Source organism: Phacochoerus africanus, chromosome 2, assembly GCF_016906955.1.
Source record: "Phacochoerus africanus isolate WHEZ1 chromosome 2, ROS_Pafr_v1, whole genome shotgun sequence".
Classification (NCBI taxonomy): Eukaryota; Metazoa; Chordata; class Mammalia; order Artiodactyla; family Suidae; genus Phacochoerus; species Phacochoerus africanus.
In genome coordinates, this window is record NC_062545.1 from 234,964,385 (window position 1) to 234,989,046 (window position 24,662).

Below are 24,662 nucleotides of genomic sequence, written 5' to 3' on the forward strand. Positions count from 1 at the left end.
TTATCTGACAGATTGTATATCCGGATTTCGAATTTATAATTCATCACAATTTAGTCCACTTGAAACTGACCCCCAAATTGCAAAACACGGGGATTTTTTTTTTCCTTTGCTTCTAAGAATAACAATTTAAACATGACCGATTACTCAAAATGAACCTGCTCCCTTTGTCTCTTTGGGGTGAAAATATTATTTTTAGCCAGTTCCTAGGTTTACAAGAGCTGTACATTTTGACTCTGACACTTCCCTCCTGGTATTTATACTTTTATTCATAGACTTGGAAATTGACAAGGTATTGTAAATCATGTTCCTATTTTAGGAACAGTGCACCAAAGAAGGAAAGATCAGTTGCTTCCACCTTAAAAGGTTTAAACCTCAGCCGGGGGGTGGGGGGTGGAAATAAAAGTATGTCTTTTTAAGTAATATCATGTCATCTTCTTAATGATGCTGATTCTGAATAATTCAGCCTCCATGGAAGTTGCAGGGCCAGAATCTATAGCTCTGTCTCTCTTGGGAATGGTGGTGGGGAGAGGAGTTTATTATTACTGAGCCTGACAGGAGAGTTTTCTGGCAGGTTAATTGCTACAGCAGGACTAGCTGGGAGTTTGCTGGTGATATATAGCGACTAAAGGAAGTGAAGGGGATCAACTATGCCTGTTACAGCACAAATATCTTCATGCGCCTCAGGTTCCTCTGAAAGATATGAGAAATAAATGTTCGCTGTTCATTTTCTGTCTGCACAATACAAATAGCCTCCGGCTGAACATGGCGTCTGCAGCACAGAGACTTAAAAAAAAAAAAAAAAAGCAGCAGAAGAAGAGGAAATTTGCAAATTAACGTTATTAGAAACATTCCTGCCTGAAAGTGCTGAAAATCAATTTCAATATATTTTGCATTTTAATGAATTGCCAAAGAGATAAATCAGCTGTGTTTGAGGAAAGCTTGCCTGGCAATGATGTTTTCTTATCGCATCTTGTCTTAACTGATAGCATTTAAAATGAAACCAGTGTTAATTGAAGGCGTGGGAAATGTAACTGCTAGTTAATGAAGTAAATGCATGCTAGTTAGGCAGAATTAGAAATTTGCTTTAATGTACTAACTCTAACATTGTCTTCCTGCTCTTACAGCCCTTAATTCCAAAGTAGTAATGCTTAGTGTTATAAATGGTTGAAAGGCAAAGCAACATTGTTTCCCGACCCTATAGCTAAAGGCCACTGTGTTTTAATCCCTAGTGGAAACAGAATGCAAATTGTCTTATTGTTTTTATTTTACACGGTAAACAACAAATTTCAACTCCTGAGCCCTCCGGGAGCCTTGGAAGAAGGCAGAATCTCCCACTTCTTTTCTATCAAGAAAATTAGCAGTCTAACTTTTCAATCTATCAGCTATTTCGCACTGTTTAAAATTGCCTAGCTGAAAGAGGAAGTGGGTTTGTTAATATTTCTCAGGTTCTAGCTTCTTTATATCCTGTCAGTGCTTCCCTCAGCACTAAATATGTGCTCATTCAAATACTATTGAAATGAGTGGGTGGAAGGATATTTGCCCTGCTTTGATCTATGTCTTTGAACAACAAAGAAACCATCACATTTTCCACTATGTATGTATATATGTTTAACAAATATAATATGCGTTATATACCAACACCTTACACTGGTATATACAGAATATACAAGCATTTTTTTCCTGATTTCTGCAAGAATATCATCCACTTTGACTTCATATTGTTCTTACTAATTGCATTTCACTGTCCTATAGGTCATGAGCTTTCTTTCTTTTTTGTTTTTTAAATTCTACAAAACAAAATAAGGCAATCTATTTCTTGGGAAATAATTTCTTGAAAAGTAACAAATGACATCATTTGGCAAACTTAAATTAGATAGCAACAAAGGAGGTAATTTATATGATACACCACAGAGCATTCTGAGTTTGGAGGTTGCTTAGTTGTCCTTTACTTTCTGTCAGTGAAATGGAAAACCTTGCCTTATGAAATCATTTGGCTAATGCAAGATTTATTCTCTGTAATGCTGGGAGGTTTTCTCTCTTAAATTTTTAATCTCATCACTGGTGTGCCAACTAACTAAACATCAAATTTTTAATTGTGAGCAATTCGTAATTCAAAAACTTTATATACAATTAATGAGAAACATATTTCCTAATGGATAGAAAATATACACATTAGATATTAACCATGGAAACCTTGAAAGATCTGATATAGTGTGCTGAATAAACTGGACCTTGCAGGTAAATTATCATGGATAACATGGCTCTTAGTCTCTATAATTGAGAATAAAGTGAGAAACAATTTTGATGCCTAATTGTTAATGTGAAACGTATAACTGCTTTTATTTCTGAGGACTTTTAAAGTCACTTATCCCCCTAAAGCCCATTTCAAGCCAGAAAATACCTTTCTGTTTTTACAAGTATCTTTGATACCCTCCCAACCCTTAGCATTATTGATCACCCCACGAGCAAAGAGCTCTCTGTGGAGTAGATAGAGAGTAAAGAGCCATGTCCCACTATATGGTTTCTGGTCCCTTGCTAAATGATGGGGGAAGCAGCTAATTGCTGAGGCCATAGAACTTGAGCCATTTAGAAGGCGAATGTCAAAGACAATGATGCTGTGTACTTCAGAAGATGCATTTTATATCCTGCTGGATAGTTCTTGGTGCTTGCTTTACCCATTGTTACATCCACAACATCAGAGAAAGTGCCCACTGATCTATTGTGCTGGCCGTCTATGCTCCTGCTCAATTCACTAACATCTTCTAGTGCCAACTTAGTGCAATTCGGTGAGGATACTACCAGCAGTATAAGCCCTGGACTTAAATTTTAAGGCTTCATATCCCACCTCTACCCATTCATTCTTTGTTTCCTCACTAAGCATTGATATGTTCTGAGCCCCAGTCTCCTTTTCCGTAAAATGGGTATACTAATATCTGCTTTATAGCTCTCATAGGATTGCTTGAGGGTTATGATGGATAGAAATGTACATTACTGTGATATAAGAAAAATACCAAAGGCAGCTGTAGTACAAATGTTAATAGTCATGATTTTATAAAGAGTGGGGCTTTTAAGTTAAAGAATCAGGAAATGTTTTTTGGGGGTCAGATGGATATTGAGCTGTAATGTTATCCTCTGAAAATTTATCTCATGTTTATGTAGAAATTCTCTGTGATGACAGCTTGTAAAATTAAATGCCTTTTTTTTTCAATTTTCAAACATTTGGACAAAATTATATATAGTATAGAATTAAATCTCTCTTACTATTAAGATCAGGGCCCCATTTACTAATTTGGTAACATCGCCCAATCCTGGTTGTCTCATGCAGCCACGGGGAGAGTCAAATATACATCTCTCACATAAACAAATTTTATAAACATCATATATAAAACATGGAGTTACTTAATAAACATGAGGTGTTAAAATGATGAATTCTTCCAGTAAACCCAAGGGTAAAGAGCCTTTACAAAATCATCTAATTCCTCCTGACACACTTTTCTAGAGAGATCTTGACATAGTGTGCAGCCAAGCTGGCTCTGAAAAACCATTCCTAGCAGCTATTTTTTCTGATCATTTAAAATGCCCACTGCAAATGTCAGAGATATAATTGGCCTAAGCCTGTATTGAAAACCATATTGCATAAAAGGCTTGGGACCTTTTCCTTTTATTGATTTCATTCAATTTCTTATAAGCAGTATTGTAAAGTGAGTACTGAAAAATAATTAACCAAACTTTATAGTTATCCAGCATCTTACATTTGTCTAATTAAAACCGTGTGCATTATATTTTCTAGACAGTGTTATTGAGGTACAATTGATAATGAAAAAACTGAATACAATTGATGAGTTTGGAGATATGCACACATCCATGAAAGCAGTGCCATCATCAAGGCAATAAACATACCCATCACCTCCAAAAGTTTCTTTGTGCCCCTTTGGGTTTTTGTTTGTTTGCTTTTGTTTCTGTGGTAATATGGTAACATTTAACATGATATCCATCCTTTTAACAAAATGCTGTTTACAGTACTGAATTGTTTGCTATAGGCACTGTGATCTCTAGAACTTACTCATGTCCCATAAATGAAACTTGATGCCTCTTGAAAAACTCCCTGTTTCCTTTGCCCCCATCCCCAGAAACCACCATTCTACTCTCTGTTTCTAAAACTTTGACTGTTTTAGACACCAAATGTAAGTGGTATCCAGTGTTTATTCATTTGTGACTGGCTTACTTCACTTAGCATAATGTCTTCCAGGTTCATCCATGTTATGAATGAGAACATTTCCTTCTTAAGAACAAATACTATTCCATTGTATGTATATATCACATTTTATCTGTCTGAGCATCTGTCAACAGACATTTAGTTTGTTTCCATATCTTAGCTATTGTGAATAATGCTGTCATGATCATGGATAGGATTGCAAATACAGTAGTTCCCCCTTATCTGTAGGGATACATTCCAAGACTCCCTGTGAGTGCCTGAAACCCTGGGTAATACCAAACCTTATATATACCACGTTTTTATTTCCATGCATACATGTTTGTTATAAAATTTAATTTATAATTTAGGCACAGTAAGATTCATAATAATAAACTAGAACAATTATGACAATATACTATAATAAAAGCTATGTGAATGTGATCTCTTTCTTTCAGAATATCTTATTGTACAAATTTAATGCCTTTTCAATCTGACTTAAGCACTTAACATATACTGTGGCCTAACTTTTGCAGTTTGATATCCAACAGCCATGCTAACACAATTCTTTTCCCTTCTTTTTAATGTCACAAATAGAAAAATTGTAGCAATCTCAGCATACATTTTTTTTTCCTTCCTTAAGATGAGAATTTTCACTTTTTCACTTAAAGGAAGCGCTTTACAGCTTTTCTTTGGCATATTCAGATTGCCAGCATTGCTACTCTTATGCTTTGGGGCCATTATTAAGTATAGTAAGAGTTACTTGAGCACAGCACTGCAATACCAAGACAATCAACCTGATAACTAAGACAGCTACCAAGCGACAAAGGGGTGGAGTACACTGGACAAAAGGATGCTCACATCCCAGGCTGGACAGAGCAGTTTGGTGGGAGAATTCATCCCACAATTTAGAATGGCCTGAAAGTAAAACTTATAAATTATTTATTTCTGGAATTTTCCATTTAATAATTTCAGACTGAAGTTGACCACATGTAACAGAAATCAAAACCATGGATAAAGGGGTCTACTGTATCTCTTTGACATCCTGATTTCAGTTCTTTTGGCTATCTACCTGAAAGTGGGATTATTGAATCATATAGTTGTTCTATTTTTAATTTTTTGAGGAATTGCTATACTTTTTTCCCACAGGTGGTGTGCCATTTTACATCCCCACCAACAATGATTAAGGGTTCCAATTTCCCACATTCTTACCAATGCTCATTACCTTTTTTTTCCCCCCATAATGACCATCTTAACAGGCATGAGATGCTATCTCGTTGTGGCTTTGATTTGCATTTCCTTGATGATTAGTGATGTTGAGCACCTTTTCATATACCTATTGGCCATTTATGTGTCTTCTTTGAATAAATGTCTATTCAAGTCTTTTGCCATTTTTTTTTTTGAAGGACTGCACCTTTGGCTACTCCCAGGCTGAGTCGAATGGGAGCTGTAGCTGCCAGCCTATACCACAGCCACAGCAATGCCAGATCCAAGCTGTGTTAGTAACCTACGCCACTGGTCATTGCAATGCCAGAGCCAGATCCTTAATCCACTGAGTGGGACTGGGGATTGATGGGACCTCATAGATACTAGTTGGGTTCGTTATGGCTGAGCCACAACGGGAACTCCATTGTTCATTTTTAATCGAGTCATTTGGTTCATTTTGTTACTAAGTTGAAGGAATTCCTTATATGTTTTTATTATTAATTCCTTATCAGATATATGGTTTTCAGATATTTTTGCTATTGAACCATGTTAATTTTGCCCAATGTGCGGCTAGTCAAAACACTGAGACACTAGGTTTGCAGCAAAGAGAGGGTTTATTCACAGGCAGCCATGTGAAGAGAGAAGAGAACAAGCCTCAGATTTTCTTCCCTGAAGGCACAGGGATTGAACATTTATGGGACAGAAGAAGAGGGGTGAATGCCTTTTGCATCATGGCTTAGTTGGTTAAAGCATCTATCTAGTAAACAGAAGTGGGGTGACCTGAGGCATGAGGAATGTGGGGAACTTGGGATAAGGTGATTATGAAAAGTTATGGTAATTCACTCTACACAAGTGTAACCAAGCAACAAGCCTCTTCATGGAATGCCATTTGTTAAAACAAAAGGACGCACTGACCATTATCTGAGGATGGAATTTTCAACCCTCAGAAATCATAAGGTCACTTAGTGGACACTCACACACTCAATCGAAGAATCATTAGTCCTATCCAGTCACAACCAGCTTAGGTTGAAATAGACACAACTGACTCCAAGTTCCTAGAAAATGACTCAGGTGAGCACCTTATTGTTTAGTCCAAAAGCAAGTTTGGACCTGCAAGTTTTTCATAGCAACAATTAAAACAGCCTTGATTAGTGAAGATAGGTTACAGGCACAATGGATTTAACTAATGATTACCTTCAGTTTCATTTTCTTCCATTCTGTTGATGGCTTCTTTGGCTGTGTGGAAGCTTGTTAATTTGATGTAATCTAATTGTCTATTTTCGCTTTTGTTGCCTGTGTTTTTGATGTTCTAGCCAAGAAGCCACTATTTTTTTTTTTGTCTTTTTGCCATTTCTTGGGCCGCTCCCAAGAGGAGGTTCCCAGGCTAGGTGTTGAATCGGAGCTGTAGCCGCCTGCCTACGCCAGAGGCACAGCAACGCAGGATCCGAGCTGCGTCTGCAACCTACACCACAGCTCATGGCAATGCCGGATCATTAACCCACGGAACAAGGGCAGGGATCGAACCCAAAACCTCATGGTTCCTAGCTGGATTCGTTAACCACTGTGCCACAACGGGAACTCCAAGAAGCAACTATCAAGACAAATATCACGAAGTTTTCTTCTATATTTTCCTCTAGGAGTTTTAGATATTACATTTAAGTATTTTAGAAATTTTTAGTTGATTGTTGTATACAGTGTAAGATAAAGGTCCGATTTTATTCTTTTGCATGTGGATATCCAGTTTTCAACAGTACTTGTTGAAGAGAATACCCTTTCCCCATTGCATATTCTTTACACCCTTGTTGAAATGAGTTTGACTGTCTTTATGTCTGTATGACAGTAACATGCTGTTTTAGTTATTATGACTTTGTAATATATTTTGATATCAGGAAATGTGATGCCTCCAACTTTGTTTTTCTTTCTCAAGATTACTCTGGCTATCTGTAGTCTTTCAAATTTTGTATTTTTTTCTGAACTATTTCTGAAAAGAATGCCATTGGGATTTTGATGGGGAAAGCGTTAACTATGGATCAGTTTGAGTAGTATGATCCCATGTTCATAGACTGAAAGACTTAATATTAAAATGGCGATGCAAATAGTATTTTAAACATAAAAGTGAAAATATGAAGCAATGCAATGCTTACTTTTAAAATGAAACAAAATTTAAGTTCATGTTGCAGTTTTAGTTTTGTTTAAGAATATTTCCAGAGTAGCTGCTTCTCTTTATTCACTCTCCAGTCTTCTTCCTCAAACCATACCCTGTACCTTACTGTTGTAGCATACTTTTAAAAACTTGGTTAGATAAGGGCTACCTAATGTTTATTATTGTATTTAAAGGATGATAAAAGAGGAAAGAAATGACTTTTTTCAAAGAAAATCTGTATTAATATAATTATTATTTCCTTGGAGTCAAACTCATTCTTGTCCTCACCCCCTCTTTATAATGTTATTAGTGTTTTTGTTTGTTTGGTTAATTTGTTTTTAACTTTTAGTTTAAGAGTCAAAGCTAACAGAATTTCCAAAAGGAAGGGCATGAAATTTTGCATCTTTAGTGTAGCTATGCTTTTAATGCTGGTTTTGAAAATGGGTGGTGGCTTACTAAAAAAGCATGGACATAATATTAAATGGTAAGGAGCTATCTGTTCAGGATCCTCTGGGTGATGGCCATTTTGCAGGCAAGCCAACAGTGAGTCAATTGTAATTGAAAACCATATCTAATAAAATGACAAAGTCATTAGATTCCCCATGAGGCACAACATATCTGGGCAGAGAAACTAGAAATAAGAACTTTCTTCTGGTCCCAAGAATTAGGACAAGACAGCATCACATGGCCTGGCTTCACAAACCAGTGAAGAGAAAGTTCTCTTTGATTTCTGGGAGCATGCTGTCCCATGCTAGGACATCAACTTGGTGATGCAGCACAGATGTTTCTTGGGTCATCTAGTGACAATGTGCCAATACTGAGCTTAGGTCTTAAGAGGTTCTGTTTATCTGAATCCTTAACCTTTGACTTTGCTATGAGAAGAAGCAATTCTGCTTTGCTTGCAAGTCTAGGATATATGAGACACATACATTGCAGACCTGGACCACGGCACCACCTATCCTATCAACCCATGAGAATCAATGATTGATGTGTAAGCCACTGAAATTTTTTTATTGCTTATTACAATAACAATGTTACTGTAACAATTGTTGACCAGTATGAGGTCTTTGATTGACCAGAGCCTGTTTTGAAATGGCTATCTAGCAAAAGTTGGACTTAGGTTTAATATGTTGTCATTGTTTTACTATTAATTATATATTCTGAGCTGTATAGTATTTTTAGTTCTATATAACTCAGATGATTACAAGTTTTGTCTTTTGTTCCAGTTTTCATTGTTTATTAATGAGAAGAGAAGTATAGAGCTCCAAGTGAAAGAGAACTTTGTTTCATTAACAATGGCTGTCATAGGCATACATAACTATTTTCATATACTTATCAAAATACTAATACTGGTTCTGATTTTTCTCTTGGTTCTTAGGATTCAGAGCTCTATTTTATCAGTGGTATAGGCTGGACATATAAGCCATGGATCAAAGATCAAGATATAACCTGTTAATTCTGTTTTGAAACAGCATAATACAGAGCTTCAGACTAGGAGTCGAAAGGTCCAGGACCCGCCATTTGTTATGCCACCAATTACCTATTCTACTTAGGAGAAAAATCTTAATAACTACTTGATCCACAGATCCCATAAGACTATAAAATTCTACAATTTTCTGATTCTGGACCTTTCACTTAGTTGTGTCAATTCATAATAATGACAGAAAATGAAATTCTGACAAGACTGTCATTAATATTATAAGTGTGAAAGAAACCGAGAAGGTGTCTACAGAGACTTTTGTGACTGCTCAAGTACCTCTTCAGTAAGATTGATTTAAGAAAGAACATGTATGAAAGCTAAAAATAGAGCCATGTGACCAAAGGGAAGTGATACTAATAAAGCTCAAACTCAGAATGAGATTAAAACTTAAGAGAAATGATGAATTTAAAAGTCAGGAAGAGAAAGACAAATACCATATGATATCACTCATATCTGGTATCTAATATACAGCACAAATGAACCTTTCCACAGAAAATAAAATTATGGACTTGGAGAATAGACTTGTGGTTGCCTGGGGGAAGGGCAGGGAGTGGAAGGGATTGGGAGCTTGGGGTTAATGGATGCAACCTATTGCTTTTGGAATGGACTAACAATGAGATCCTGCTGTGTAGCACTGAGAACTATGTCTAGATACTTACAAGACAGCACGACAATGGGAGAAAAAATTATGTATACATATATGTGTAACTGGGTCCCCATGCTGTACAGTGGGAAAAAAAATGTGTTTGGGGAAATAACAATAAAAAATAAATTAAAAAAATAAATAAAAATTTTACAAAATGAGTTATGATGAGAATGGGAATAACAAAGATAGTATTGGCAGATTGATTGGAGCACCTAAGACCCTGGCAAGTGTAGTCCCTGCCATGGACCTTGTGCTTTTCAAGGGTCACTCTCTGGTCTGCCTTTTGGAAGAAAAAGATCATGGGATTTAGGGAATACACTCAAATGGAATGGACCCCTTGTTCTTAGACCATAGTCCCCATGACTTGGGACTCTGAAATACCCTTCCCTAATGCCTTAAGCCTGCTTTCAGTGCCTGATAAACCTCTTCTTTGGATTTGTCCTCACAAGGATAGATGGCCAACACATAGCTGTTTGCAGGGGATAGGGCATAGCTCAAATGGACTGATGTGTGAAGGTATACAGAATGGAACAAAGGAAGGGAAAAAGAAGTGAGGTTAGCCTGGGACTGGCTTTCCATGCATGCAGTCTGTGCAGTTACAGGGACATGCATGAAGAAGCACCCTGAACTTAGTTTAAGGCTCTGCTATTGATGTTTTGATATTCTTAATAATTTTGTCATTGACTTTGCTTTTCACAGATGAAGTCTAATAGGACTAATGGAAAATGCATGTAAGCAGAGAAGATATACACAATATGCATACTCGCCACTGTTCCTTGTCACCCTGTTTGCATGCTAGCATTCTGTGCCCCATGAGAACAGAATTCCAGTGAATACATAATGCATCGGAGTTCAGCGAGACTCAAAGCAAGTATAGATAACATGTTAGGTCTATTTCTAAGGGTGGGCACTGACAGTCTTGAGAGGCTATGCTTTCCATTTTAATCAGAACTTGCTTTGAATGCAGAAAGAAAGCATTGGTGTTCTAAGAAACATGAATGACCAAAGAACCATATCACATTCTTTTTTATTTGTGTTTTTTTCTCTTTAATAGCTAAGCATTTGCACTGAAAACAGTGACAGAAAAAAAGTGAAAGATAGGGTGGTCAGTGGTTTCTTTCCTGGTCAGCCCTTTCTTACTAATCAATAAGCTGAAGGTAGAGATTTCTGGCAAGTGTGAATATATGAAAAAATGAACTTAAAAAAGTTGAATTAATTTTGTGCAGTGTTTCCAGTGCTGTCATAACAAATATGTGTCTGTATGTATGTATGAGTTACAAAATGTGAGTCATGTAATTTAGGTGATTCTGCATACAGGTTAAATGCTCTCATATTTGTATTTAAAACTGACATTGCACAATATAAAAAGGTGCAGTAGAAAGATTTTAAAACATAAAGATGTTTGCATTTAAAATTGGGATCACATACTAAAAGGATATAAAATTCATGCTAATAATTTAAAATTTCAAGTTTTCTTTACTTAAATAGAAAATACAAAACACCCTTGACACCTTGAGAAAGAATTAGGGACTGAGGAAGAGAGGGAAAAACTTCATATTTTAATGTATTTAATGATTTTTTTTTGTACTTCGTTAGCAAGGGGCCTAAACATTTTTATTGTGCACTATGCCATGCAAATTATATAGCCTATCTTTGGTGGGCCATGGGTAGAAGGCCCTTGATGGGAACTAGCTCCTAGGGTATCTAAATTGTAACCAGTCCTTCCAAGTTCTCCTTATAGCCTATTTGTCAAGGTAAGAGGATATGGAACATACTTAATTGATTTGGGAAGAAACTTAATTCTAAATATTTAGATATGTGATATGTGGGCACCCATATTTTCTCTTGCACCTGGCTCTGAGTTATTATCTGTGGGCTTGCTGTTGTCATCAGGACTATGACAATAGAAGAGAGGACTTTGGGGTTTGGAGCATTGGCATAGGCTGCTGGTTGCCTCCAGCAAATCCAACTCTGACTATGTCAGGGAAAAAGTAGCAAAATGTATATAGATCTGGAAAATGAATGTTAGCTCCTATGGAAACTCTTGGGGAAATAGAGGTGGTTGTGACTTGGCATGGGATGGAAAAAAAAGCCAAAGCAGGTGTAGCACCAGGAGCCCCCATCAAAAGATTTGTCAAGGGAGAACTCTGGAGTGGGGCTGCTTTAAAAAAGAAAAAAGCAGCAGCCACCTAACACAGCTTGGTTGGTAGGTAACTCCATGGAAGTATTAAAGTCTGGCTGATGTGTCTTTAAGCCGTCTTATAAGCGGTACCTGCTACTTTTCTCCTAGATTCTACATGTTGTATGGTTGGAGGTGAAAAGCACTTGAAGGAAAGCCACATCCAGAAAAGTCAGACAAGGAATTTGGAAGGTAGAGTTGCAAACATACTTGGGAGTTGGCAGCAAATAGGTAAATTCTCGCCAAGATTTTCGCTCTGGGACCCATCCACTCCAGACAGATCCCTCTTCTTTAGGTCACTGAGGAAGTCATAAAACAGCCTGGGCTTTGGCCCCCTCCCCAAGTACACACTGACAGTTTACCCAGGTGCAGTAGTCATGTCCAAGGCTACTTACAGGGAACCTACAAGTAGGATGATCACTTAATCTATCATTCAAATTGAAACAATTTTGATAGTGAAAGGGGAGCAATTAATAGCTACCTTAGCTCAATGGGTATAAATTGCAAATGTCCCAGGCCAACCAGGATACATGGTAACCCTGCCCTAAGTCTTTATTTGTGTAAATTAGAAAAAAAAGAAAAAAAAACAACACCACTTTTCTGGATGAAGAAATTAGAAAAACATACTCACCACAAGGTGGATAAATTGTTAAAAACAATTTTAGAGGCACAACATATCTGGACAGAAAAACTAGAAATAAATACTTTACTCTGGTCCCAAGAATTAGGAAAAGATAGCATCACATGGCCTGTCTTCACAAGCCAGTGAAGGGAAAGCTCACTTTGATTTCTGGGAGCATGCAGTCCCGTGCTAGGGCATCAATTTAGTGATGCAGCACAGATGTTTGTTGGTTCCCCTAGTCCCCTCAGCAGGCATATTTATGCAGTGTTTGGTCAGCAGAGTCATGTATGGTGGCCATGCTTGTGACCACAGGAGAATATAAGCTTCAGGGAATATATCAAGACTTCTGAGGAGCACAAATACTGTTTTAAAAAGTGTACTGAAATAGTAAATTTATATTTAATTAAAAATAAACAATGCCAGATTTGAAAATCAGCATGCTAAATACTTAAAAATCTATATGGGAGACTATTTATAATCTGAAGCAGGAATAAGCATGTTTAAAGAAAAAAACATTTGTAAATACCATGAAAGGCTTCTGGATTAAAACCATGAAGTATCCCAAACAGGATAGGAAAGAGGGAAAAAAAATCCACTTTAGTACATTTATAAGAAAAATTAAGAACACCACAAAGAAAAATTCAAAAAGTCCAGAAAAAAAAATAGATGAATATAAATTAAAAATGATGAACTATATATAGATAAGAGATAAATCAGGTTTCTTGGTCACAAAGACAGGCCAAAAAATAGTGAAGTAATAATATCAGACTTTTGAAGGAAAGTAAGTGTGAACCTAGAATTTTACATCCTGCTAAATTACCATTTAAACATGAAATCACAGTGAAGATAATTCTCAAACACACAAAGCATCAGAAGGGTTACCATATAAACACCTCCTGTGAAAACACTTGTGATGAAAATATGTCATTCATAACTAAGTAAATTCTGTAATACAGTAGGTAAAGTAATTATAATTTATTTTATTCAAAATCACATTTTCATACCAATTCAGAACCAAAATTATTTTATTTATTTTTATTAAAGTATAGTTGGTTTACAGTGTTTCTTTAATCTGTGTTGTACAGCAAAGTGACCCAGTCATACATAGTTCCCTGTGCTGTATAGTAGCATTCCATTGCCCACCCATTCCAAATTTCACAGTTTGCATCCACCAACCGCAAACTCCATGTCCATCCCACTCCCTCCCCCCTCCCCCCTTCCCCTGGCAACCACAGTTCTGTTCTCTGTGGCTGTGATCTGTCTCTGTTTTGTAGGTAGGATCGTTTTTGTCATATTTTAGATTCCACATGTAACTGATGTAATATGATATTTATCTTTTTCTTTCTGACTTCACTTGGTATGAGAATCTCTAGTTGCATCCATGTTGCTGCAAATGGCATTGTTTTGTCCTTTTTTATGGTTGAGTAGTATTCATATATATATATATACACACACACACCACATCTTCTTAATCCATTCACCTGTCAGTGGACATTTTGATTGCTTTCTGTTATAAATAGTGCTGTGATTAACATAGAGGTACATGTATCTTTTGACCTATATATAGAAATATCATATGATCCAGTATTCCCACTCCTGGGCATATATCCAGACAAAAAAGAGCCAAAATTCTTAATGAGAAGTATGGGTCCATGGATAGGTAAGGAGAACCCAGAGGAAGAAAAAAATCATGTCAGCTCACTTTTCTTGTCTAAAAAACATTGTAGACTGATGTTTAAAATATTCATAGGAAGAAATGAATGTAGGCATAGGTCTTTATAAATCACATTTAACCACCTGAAGAAAAAAAACAGAATGTATAACTTTCAAATAAAACAATCTTTTCCAATGAAAGGCCACATGGAAGGGGACATAAAGCAGAAAGAAAGCCTAGGAAATAGAAAATATAAAGTTAAATAGCCAAAATAAGTCCTAATGGAAGATTAATTACAGTAAATATAAATAAATTGAATTCAAATACCAGAAGACTGGAATAAAAATACAAAATTGAACAACATATTGTCTACCTTATTCATTCTTTAGTATATAGGACAAATCAAGATGAATTGTAAGAAATCCAGTGTAGTGATTTAAAACTAGATAAAATAAGAGTTCCCTGGTGGCTCAGCAGGTTAAGGATCTGGCATTGGCACTGCTATGGCTCAGGTCACTGCTGTGGCACAGGTTAGATCCCTGGCCCAGGAACTTCTGCTTGCTGTGGGTGTGGCCCAAAAAATAATACAATAAAAGGAAATAAAATGAACCTAGATAAAATAGAATTTATGGTAAAATATGTTATAAAACATAAAGAGATTATATATACTGGTAAAACAAACAATAGATCAAGAGTATGTAACAATTATGAATATATATGTAACTAAAATAGACTAAAATATGTGATAAAACAACTGCTAGAAGCAAAAGGTAGACTTGAAAACTAAAAAAATGGAAAATAAAAAAGTCAGTATTTTAATGCATTTCTTAAAACTAGATATGTAGAGCAAAAAAAGGTAAAAATAAAAGTTTGAAAAATGCTATTAAGAAGTTCAAAGTAAGTGATTCAGAATGAACTTTACATTGAACAACAAAACTTTTTTCAAGTTATATGAGAACTTCAAAAGGTTACCATAAAGGAAGAGCAAAAACATTGTTTTGTGTGGCCCTAAAAAGACAAAAAGACACACCCAAAAAAGAAACAATAACATCATATAAAATATAGTCTCCTACAATAATATCATGGGCATAAAATTAAGAGCAAGAGTAGATATAAATTAACTTCCTATATATGATTGTTAAAAATCATTTAATGTTTTAAATTTATAAAAAATAAATTAAGAAATAATATATTATGACATGAGTTAAAGAGGAAATCAAGAAAAATGTGTAAATACTTTAAAACTAAATGGCAATGAAAACACTATTGGTAATGAAATCACCCACAGCATACCAATAGCAAAACATTATTCGTAATGAAAACACCCACAGCGTCCAGAAATTCCTGGGCCAGGGGTTGAATTGGAGCTGCAGTTGCATCAACACCAGATAGTTAACTCACTTTGCAGAGCTGGGGATTGAACCCACACCTCCATAGCAACCCAAACCCCTTCGGAGACAATGTCGGATCTTTAACCCACTGTGCCACAGCAGAACTCCAAAACACTTTAAGTTACAGTGGGTATTTTTGCAATGCTCCCTCCAGTAAGTTATTAAACCAAAAAGCTATGGTGTGTAAAATTCAAGATGTATACAAGGGTATTTGAATTTTTTCAATTCTCTATCAAGGGAGGAAAGAAATTAGGTTTCATTGGTGGCAAATTAACTGCAGATATTTCACCTTTATGGTACTCAGAAGATGACCTTAAAAGAAGGAAGCTAAAAGTTAGAAGTTAAAAAGTTAAAATTTATTTCGAATGAGTTATATTTGATGATATTAAGTAAGAGCAATATTTGCAAAGCCATATAAAGACATACCTCAGAGATACTGCAGTTTTGGTTCCATAGCACCACCAGAAAAGAATTATCACAGTGAAGTGAGTCACACCCATGTTTTGCTTTTCCAGTGCATATTAAAGTTATGTTTACCCTATACTGTAGTCTATTAAGTGTGTAATAGCATTATATCTAAAAAAAACAATGTGCATACCTTAATTTAAGAGTAATTTATTGCTAAAAAATGCTAACAACCATCACCTGAGTCTTCAGTAAGTCATAATCTTTTTGCAGCAATAATATCAAAGATTACTGATCACAGATCACCATAATGAATACAATAATAATGATAAAGTTTGAAATACTTCCAGAACTACTGAAATATGACATAGAGGCACAAAGTGAGCAAATGCTGTTAGAAAAATAGTGCTGATAGACTTGTCCGACACAGGGCTGCCACAGATCTTCAATTTGTAAAAAATACAGTGTTTGTGAAAGTGCCCTAAAGTGAAGCACGATAAAGTGAAACGTGCCTATATTGTGAATGTGTGTGTGTGTATGTATCGGACAAAAGGTTGGTTATAAAATGTCAATGGCTAGAGTAAGGGGCTTTTACATTTGGTTTCTGTTTGTTTAGCCTAAAACTAGTTGTATATCAGAATCACCTGCAGAAGCAAAAAAAAAAAAAAAATTAACAAAATCTGGATGCCTTGGTCCCATCTCTGAAGATTCTTGTTCAGTGGGGTCTGGATTTCTTCTATGTTTAAAAACCTCTACAGGTGATTCTGATACGATGCATAGCCACAATGTAAAGCTTCTGATTTATAGGAAATAATACCTGATTATTTTATTATTTTATAGTTATATCAAAGTTGCACTTTTGATGGATCAGTCTGATGTCAAAATGTGCTCCCCACTTGGGGAAAAAAGGGAACTAGTACTCTCTACTGCCACTTGGTGGCAGCATACATATATTGCAAGGGCAATTATTGTAGGAGGCCAATTTGCTAGAACATTTTAGAATTGGAAGACTATAGAGATCATCTAGTCAAGCTTCCAACTTTTGTAGTTGTGAAAACTCAGGCCCATATAAGTGAAATGATTTATCTCCGAGAATATTAGTGAAAGAGTATGAAATAAAAAATATCTCTGAACTTTTAATTTAGTGCTATTTCTATTAATCTCAAGTATTAACTCAAACTTCAGTATGACAGATTTGGAATTGAATTCTTGCTTGAATTTATCGGTTGTGTGCCTTTTAGTAAGTTACTCAAATACTTTGAACCTTGCTTTTCACATATGTAAAATAGTGAGCCTTGACTGATATAGAGTATGAGCTAGGCTAGCACTGTTCTTAACACACATAAGTACTTAAAATTGCTTGGCTCTCTATCCTCTTAAAAAAAAACAACAAACCTCTGTTCACTTAACAATAAAAGTTTCTTTTAGTTAGCATGCCACGCTAGAATTGACAATGTTTTGGCAGGAGATATAGTGTTCTTTTTCTTACTGGGGTTTTTTATATCGGATATTTGAATTGCATTTAAACATCAACATCTCTTATTTATACTGTATTAATGAATTTGATGAATTTTTAAAAGAAATATGCAAGAATTAAGCTGCCTTACTCTCAAAAAATATAATTTGATAGTGATGGGTAGAATCATAAACAGTATTTTGACAAGGTGTCCATATTAGGTGTGAACAATCTGTGCTCTTATTTTCTATTAAAAATAACTAGAATCTGGCATTCCCTGGTGGCTCAGTGAGTTGTCATTGCTGGGGTCTGTTGTTACAGCGGTAGCACAGGTACGATCCCTGGCCCAGGAACTTCTACATGCTGTGGGTGTGGCAAAAAATTTAAAAAAAGAATAACTAAAATCCTTTCAAAATTTGTTTTAGGAGTTTTCGTCATGGTTAAGGGGAAATGAATCTGACTAGTATCCATGAGGTTCCAGGTTTGATGGATTAAGTGTCAGGAGATATGTTTCTATAGTATTTTCTTAGCCTCTTTGCTTCTATTTTCTATGCTGAAAATTCCATCTTGTCCTGCTTTACTTTACCCCATATTTCTGCTTGAAAAATAGTCTCAGTGCTGGTAAATAACTTAAGCTTAAGAACAAAGACCTAAAGGCATAGGTTATCCATATGGTCAGCTGAATGAGGACATAATGTATTGGTCTAGGCATGCTGGACCTGTGCAGATTGGCATGCTGTTTGCACAGCATGATATGTCCTGTTAAAAGAAGAGAAAGAGGAACCTCATGGCCCCAAGTGGTTTACGAGTGGTCGAGTGGTCGTTAGCAGAATATGCATCAGCAAGGAGAACAAGGTGCAAACCTAGGCATGCCAGGTTAGATATGCCATTTGCAAGAAGCACAATAATGATTCTCTAGATGCTATGCGTAGACAGCTAACACCAAGTTTCCTCAAGTGCTAATGATTGTTAAATGCCTAAAGGTCAGAATAAAAGCTTAACCATCTACCAGCTATGTGACTTTTAAAATAATAATTAAAAAAACCCTATATCCTGCACCTACAACCCCCTCCTCACTTGACATAATCCTCAAGAGCACAATAAAAGCAGTGTGGTTTCTTGAGGCAGTGCACTTGGTCCCTGAGACCTTGAGTCCCCAGTTCCCACCTTTAATTAAGATAAATGTCTCTGTGTCTTATTTATGTTAACTTTTTCTTAAGTTCCACAGCACCTGTTCTTCAGCCTTCACATGCAGAGCTGGCCTAGGCAGTTAAGGATCTGGTGTTATGGTGAGCTGTGGTGTAGGTCAAAGATGTGGCTGGGATCTGGCATTGCTGTGGCTGTGGCATAGTGGGAACCTCCGTATGCCATGGGTGCGGCCCTAAAAAGCAAATAAAAAAACAATTGTTTTAAAGGACTGTTATTTTCTTCTGACTCAAATATTTGTTACCTTAAAAAAAAAAAAAAAAGACAATCTCCTGAATCCTTATTTAAAAGTCTTTTAATATAAAGCAAATATTTTTTTGCACCATTTCCCAAATTTTTCATCATCACATTATGTGAGGTTTCCTGGTGATTATCATTTTACAATAGTATCTCCATTTTCACCTTCCTTAAATGTGTTGCCTAACAGATGTGCAATTAAAACACAGCTTCACTCTTAACACATTTTTGATTTTGTATGCAAACAGTATGAAGAAAAATGGATCAAGGAATTCAGTCATAAAAGTGAGTGGATTACTGATACATGATATGTCATGGATGAAACTAAGTGAAAAGTCAGATGCAAAGGCCACTTGTTGTATTGTGGCATTTATACAAGATATCCAATATAGGGAAATCCATAGAAACTGAAAGTGTCTTAGTGGTTTACTAGGGTTTGGGAGAGGGGGAAATAGGGAATTACTACTCAAAATAGGTGTTAGGTGTCTTTTGGGGTGACTGTTTTACAACATTATGAATGTACTAAATTACACTGAATTGTGCAGTGAATTGTAAAATGATAAAAATAGTGAATTTTATGTTATGTTCATTTTACTACAATAAAAGGAGAAAGCATTAGGGGAAGGACTTTGTGTTTAGGAAAGTAAGGTGAACTGGCCAAGAAAAAGAGAGCTTTACTATTGAATTTTCCCCCAGCTTTCCAATTGAATTGGTCCTTAGCAAAAAAAATAGCCTGAACCTATAGATGATATTCTTTCATCACATTCCAGGGAAGAGTAAAGATAAATAAAATCCAGCCATTCTGACTGGCCAGTGGGAACCTGCTATACAGCACAGGGGACTCTACCCAATATTCTGTGATAATCTTTATGGGAAAATAATCTGGAAGAGAATTACCTAACTTAATTTCTTCCTTGTACAGCAGAAATTATCACAACATTGTAAATCAACTATATTTCAAAGAAAAAACTTTAAAAAATGAAATAAAAATCCAACCATTCCTCTTTAGCATGTCTATGACACCCCTTTGGTTAATGTTCTGCCCAAATTATGAGGACATTTAAATTTAGGTTTCCTCTACTCTAGTACTTTACTTACAGCTCATTCAGACATGTAGACAAGAACTCTGATTCAATGGACCCTGTGGTGCTGGTTGTGATCAGTCTCATGTAAAGAAAAGGAAATGTGTTTAATCAGGGCATATTTTCACACTTTGGTGTTAGCAGCAGATTCTGCTCAGTTTATGGGACAGTGGGAGACAGGGTCCAGGGCATTTTGGAAAGAACCATGTGAGGAAGGGACTCACTGAATGAGATGCTTTATTTCTCTGGAAGGATAGGGCAGGCACCATGCTGCTCAGTAGATACTGATAAGATTTTAGTTTGCTTGTCCAGAGTTCCTACCACCTTCCACTGCACCAAATCCTCATCCCGCAGGTGGTGCTCCCTAAGCACATAATCAAAACAACCAAGAGGAGTGCTACCATCTCCACAGAAGCCTTCCATAGCCTCAGTGGAAGCCTGACTCCCACCTTTTTGAAAGCAAGATCTGTGTTGTCTGCACTGGAACAGGCGACCCATCCTTTGAACTTATCCTTGGCTTCCTTCTGGAGGCCCTGGACGAGATATTCCAGGGACCTGTGGAAAGTGGCCCATCTCTCCTCCAATTGGGTTCCCAGGTCTTCCACAATTGGAGGATGGATCTCAGCCTCCACATACAATTTATGAGACAGGGACAACACCTCAAATGGAACACCCCCTCAAAAAAATCGATCACACTCCATGATCCTGTGGGCCAATCCCTGAACTACAGCCAGATCCTCACTGAGGTCCTTTTGATCCAGCTTCCTGGTGGCACATTTCTTCTGCATGATTCTGGGGGAGCTTGCTTTCTTCAATAAATTCAGGTGAAAGAGGGAAGGGAGCCAGACAGCCAAGTTCATGGAAGTCATTTGATCTGTCCACCACGTTGACCATGTTGTTGACAAAACACAGGAGTGTCTGCAGCCCTTGCTGCTCTCATGGGCCAGCCGCAGGACGGTGGCCTGCACTCCTGCAGCCACTGCTCTTTGGGGGCATATTGATAAATGTGGAGGATGGTCTCACAGAGCTTGTTGGTGGAAAGAGGCTCAGGGAGGTCCTGAAAGAACTGTTTTACTGTTTCTACCACATTGTAAGCAGACTGGTCCTTGTGGCTGACGTCTCAGGAAAGCTCTTATTCACTTGACATAAGGCATGGATTTGAGATTTCACACCTGATTTGCAAAAAAGACCTACCTGATGGAGACAGTTGCTGCCTGGATACCTCAGTGCTTGCTAGATACTCTGCAACAGGGCCTGACCAGTTCAGAACATGAACAGTAAGAGGAATGACAAAGACAGCCTTGTCTCTGTAATCAGGAACTTTTATCCTCTTCATGAACTTGGTGGTGCCCAAGTCCAGTTGCATTTGCTAGACATGGGTGCTTTTCCATGATGGCCATGAGGCGATGTAGCAAGAAGCAGTGGCCACAGGTTCAGCTGGCAGGCTGGCGATTGCTGATGGGCATCAACACATGGACTACTGAGGCAGGCGTGAGAGCTGGAAGCTGTTCCCTGGAGTAACCTATTGAGCCTTGTCAGAGAGGCCCCTGCTACAGAGTCCCTTGTTTCTCTGACCCCAGTGGCCTCTGGCTCATTAAAAGATGCTCCATCTCTTTGCATATCACTGGGTATTGTCTGACCCTCTGAAACAGAGTTGCTTTGTAAATCTAAGGCGATCTGATTAGGAGAGAGGAAGCTGCAGAAGCCAGCTTCTCCAGTCAATGCATTGTGGCTCCGCAGTTCAGGTCACACTCTAACTGGATATTTTCCTTTTCCTTTTATCTTTCCTATCAGGTCATCTGCCTATACCCCCTCCCCCCGCCTTTTAGGTGGGGAAGACGCTGATTAGCAGCTGTTTTTTTTGTTTTGTTTTTTTTGTTTTCTGTTTTTTTTTTTTGTAGAAAAACTATTGTTTTAGATTTCTTGTTGGTGAATGTTATTGATTTACTGCCAAATGAGCTTTGGTGGTTGATGTAGAGGGTCTCTTGGGAACTTAACTTTTTCAATTTTAAGTGTAATAGCTTTTTTGTTTGAATTGGCTTTTACTGGGTGCTTCAAGCTTTGCTCTTGGCTTTTTGACAGGGGACTGAATAGTACCACATTTCATTTGGGATTCCAATAAATAAAGGATCCCATGTCCTCCTGGAGACTTTTTCATAATTTTCCTGTGTGCCCTGTAATAGCCAGATGAGGATTCCAGGAAAAAGACATAGACATGAATATCAGTAACCTGACATTGTTAGAATTTGCTTTGGCCATGCTCCTGGTCTCATTCTACTTCTTGCATCAGATGGCTTTAGACAGCAGTAGCTATATGTATTATATATGAAATATAATATAAATATTAAATAGTATATTAATATATAAATGTAACATTAATATTTATGATAACATATAAAATTATGTATTATATTAATATACATTTATATATAACATATAGCATATATAAAATATATAATGTATAAATATATTAATGCAATATATTTATGTTATGTATATTAATATATTCATAATGTTATTATCATATATAATATTGATTACAGATTAATTATATAATGATATGATGTATAAATATGTAATTATTACAATCTTATATATTTAATATACTATATAACACAAAATATATTAATTATAATACAGTTACAGTATATAAATATAGTACATATATTTATATATAATACAAAATATATTAATTATAATACAGTTACATTATATATTTATATATTTTAACTATATATTACACATATAAGTATGAATAGATATCTAGTGATAAATATATAAACTAGAAGTTAAACAAGGGACAAAGATCCTTTAAAAGGCCGGGTAGAGTCTTGAAACATTTTAAAAAATACATATCATTGATTAAGCTAAAAAACTCAATGGTTATATGAAACAACAGATTAATTATGGAGGAGAAGAATAAAATGATGATATTTTTAAAAATATGGCAGAAGAGATTTTCTGCCTACTTATATAAATAGATTGATTCTGAAAAAATATACCTTATATTATTGACCCAATAATGGTAAAGGGTATTTTAAAGGGCTTCTCTCAAAAAAAAAAAAAAAAAAAAAAAAGGGAAATAGCAAAAGATAGGTCATCTAGGGGGAAAAAATATCAATATTTTCATTGTTTTGGGGTGAAATAAGCCTTAGGTTAGCAACAATGTGGAGGAGCTGACCCTTAGTTACTTACACTAAGCTGGAATCTTTAAGAAGATTTAAATATTTATAAATAAAAATTTTATTAAAATTAATGACCAAGTGTTTTAATTGACATGAGCAGAGCAAAACAATAAACCCTGAGAACATAGAAAATATAGATAATAAAGATATGAACAGGACTTAGTAGAACAGAAAAAAGTATAATTAAGTGATTTAGTAGGTCAAAATGATATTCTTTGAAAATACTTAAAAATCACTTTGATTAAGAAAAAACAAAAAAATAAATAATATACAGAAAGTATCAGGATAATATTATAGCAGAGAGTACAAACAGAGAATATAAGAAATGCCAGTAAATTTGAACATTTTTGTAAAATGGACAGTTTCCTAACTCCTACAGTTTACCAAAACTGACACAAGAGGAAATACATAACTGGAGTTCTTTAACCAGTAATTAAGTCAATAGTTTACAATCATCCTCCAAGAAAGTACCAGACCAAGAGCATTTGGAAGATAAATTCTACCAAACTTCTATAAACAGATAACATCAGTATTAATAAAGAAAATTTCCTAGAGAATAGCAAAAGAAAGACTGTTCCTTTTTTTAATCTTATAAGGTCTATATAATCTTGATGCTGAAAATAGATAAGAACTATAAGAAAAAAGAAACTTACAAGTTAAATTTACTTCTGAATATAGAAGCAATTTTTTTTGTCGTTGTTGTCTTTTTTGCCTTTTCTAGGGCCGTTCCTATGGCACATGGAGGTTCCCAGGCTAGGGGTCTAATTGGAGTGGTAGCTGCCGACCTACGCCTCAGCCACAGCAACATGGGATCTGAGCTGTGTCTGCGGCCCGCACCAGAGCTCATGGCAACACCAGATCCTTAACTCACTGAGCAAGAGCAGGGATTGAACCTGCAACCTCAGGGTTCCTCAGGGTTGGATTTGTCAACCATTGCACCACAACGGGAACTCCTAAAAGTAAATTTTTGTTTTTTAAAATTTTGTATTATAGTTGATTTACAATTATCTGTCAATTTCTGCTGCACAGCAAAGTGACATAATGTTTTATATATATATATATATTCTTTTTCTTATATTCTATTATGTTCTATCACAAGTGATTGGATATAGTTCCCTCTGCTATGCAGCAGCACCGCATTGCTAATCCATTCTAAATGTAATAGTTTTCATCTACTAACCTCAAACTCCCAGTCGACCCACTCCCTCCTCCTTTCCCTTGGCTACCACAGATCTGCTCTCCATGCCTGTAAGTCTGTTTCTGTTCTTTAGATAGGTTCAACTGTGCCATATTTTAGATTCTACATATGAGTGATACATGATTTTTGTCTTTCTCCTTCTGACTTACTTCACTTAAATGAGAATCTCTAGTTGCATCCATGTTGCTGCAAATGGCATTTTGTTGTTCTTTTTATGGCTGAGTAGTATTCTATTGTGTATATGTCCTGGTCCCATTACTGACCATCCTCACAAACTTAAAAAAATGTTAACTTTACTTTTCTGAATGTTGGGGTCTTTCCTAGGACATGGAAGCAAAATGGAACCTTCTCCCGGGAATAGTAGGAGGTTTAAAGGAGTA

The 24,662-nt window shown here is 36.2% G+C and overlaps 1 pseudogene; it reads right to left on the bottom strand.

The window, feature by feature from the left end:
* The window catches only part of LOC125120825 (stAR-related lipid transfer protein 13-like), a 181,319-nt pseudogene extending 159,674 nt beyond the window's left edge, over nucleotides 1-21,645 (bottom strand).
* Between the last annotated feature and the right edge of the window lie 3,017 nt (nucleotides 21,646-24,662).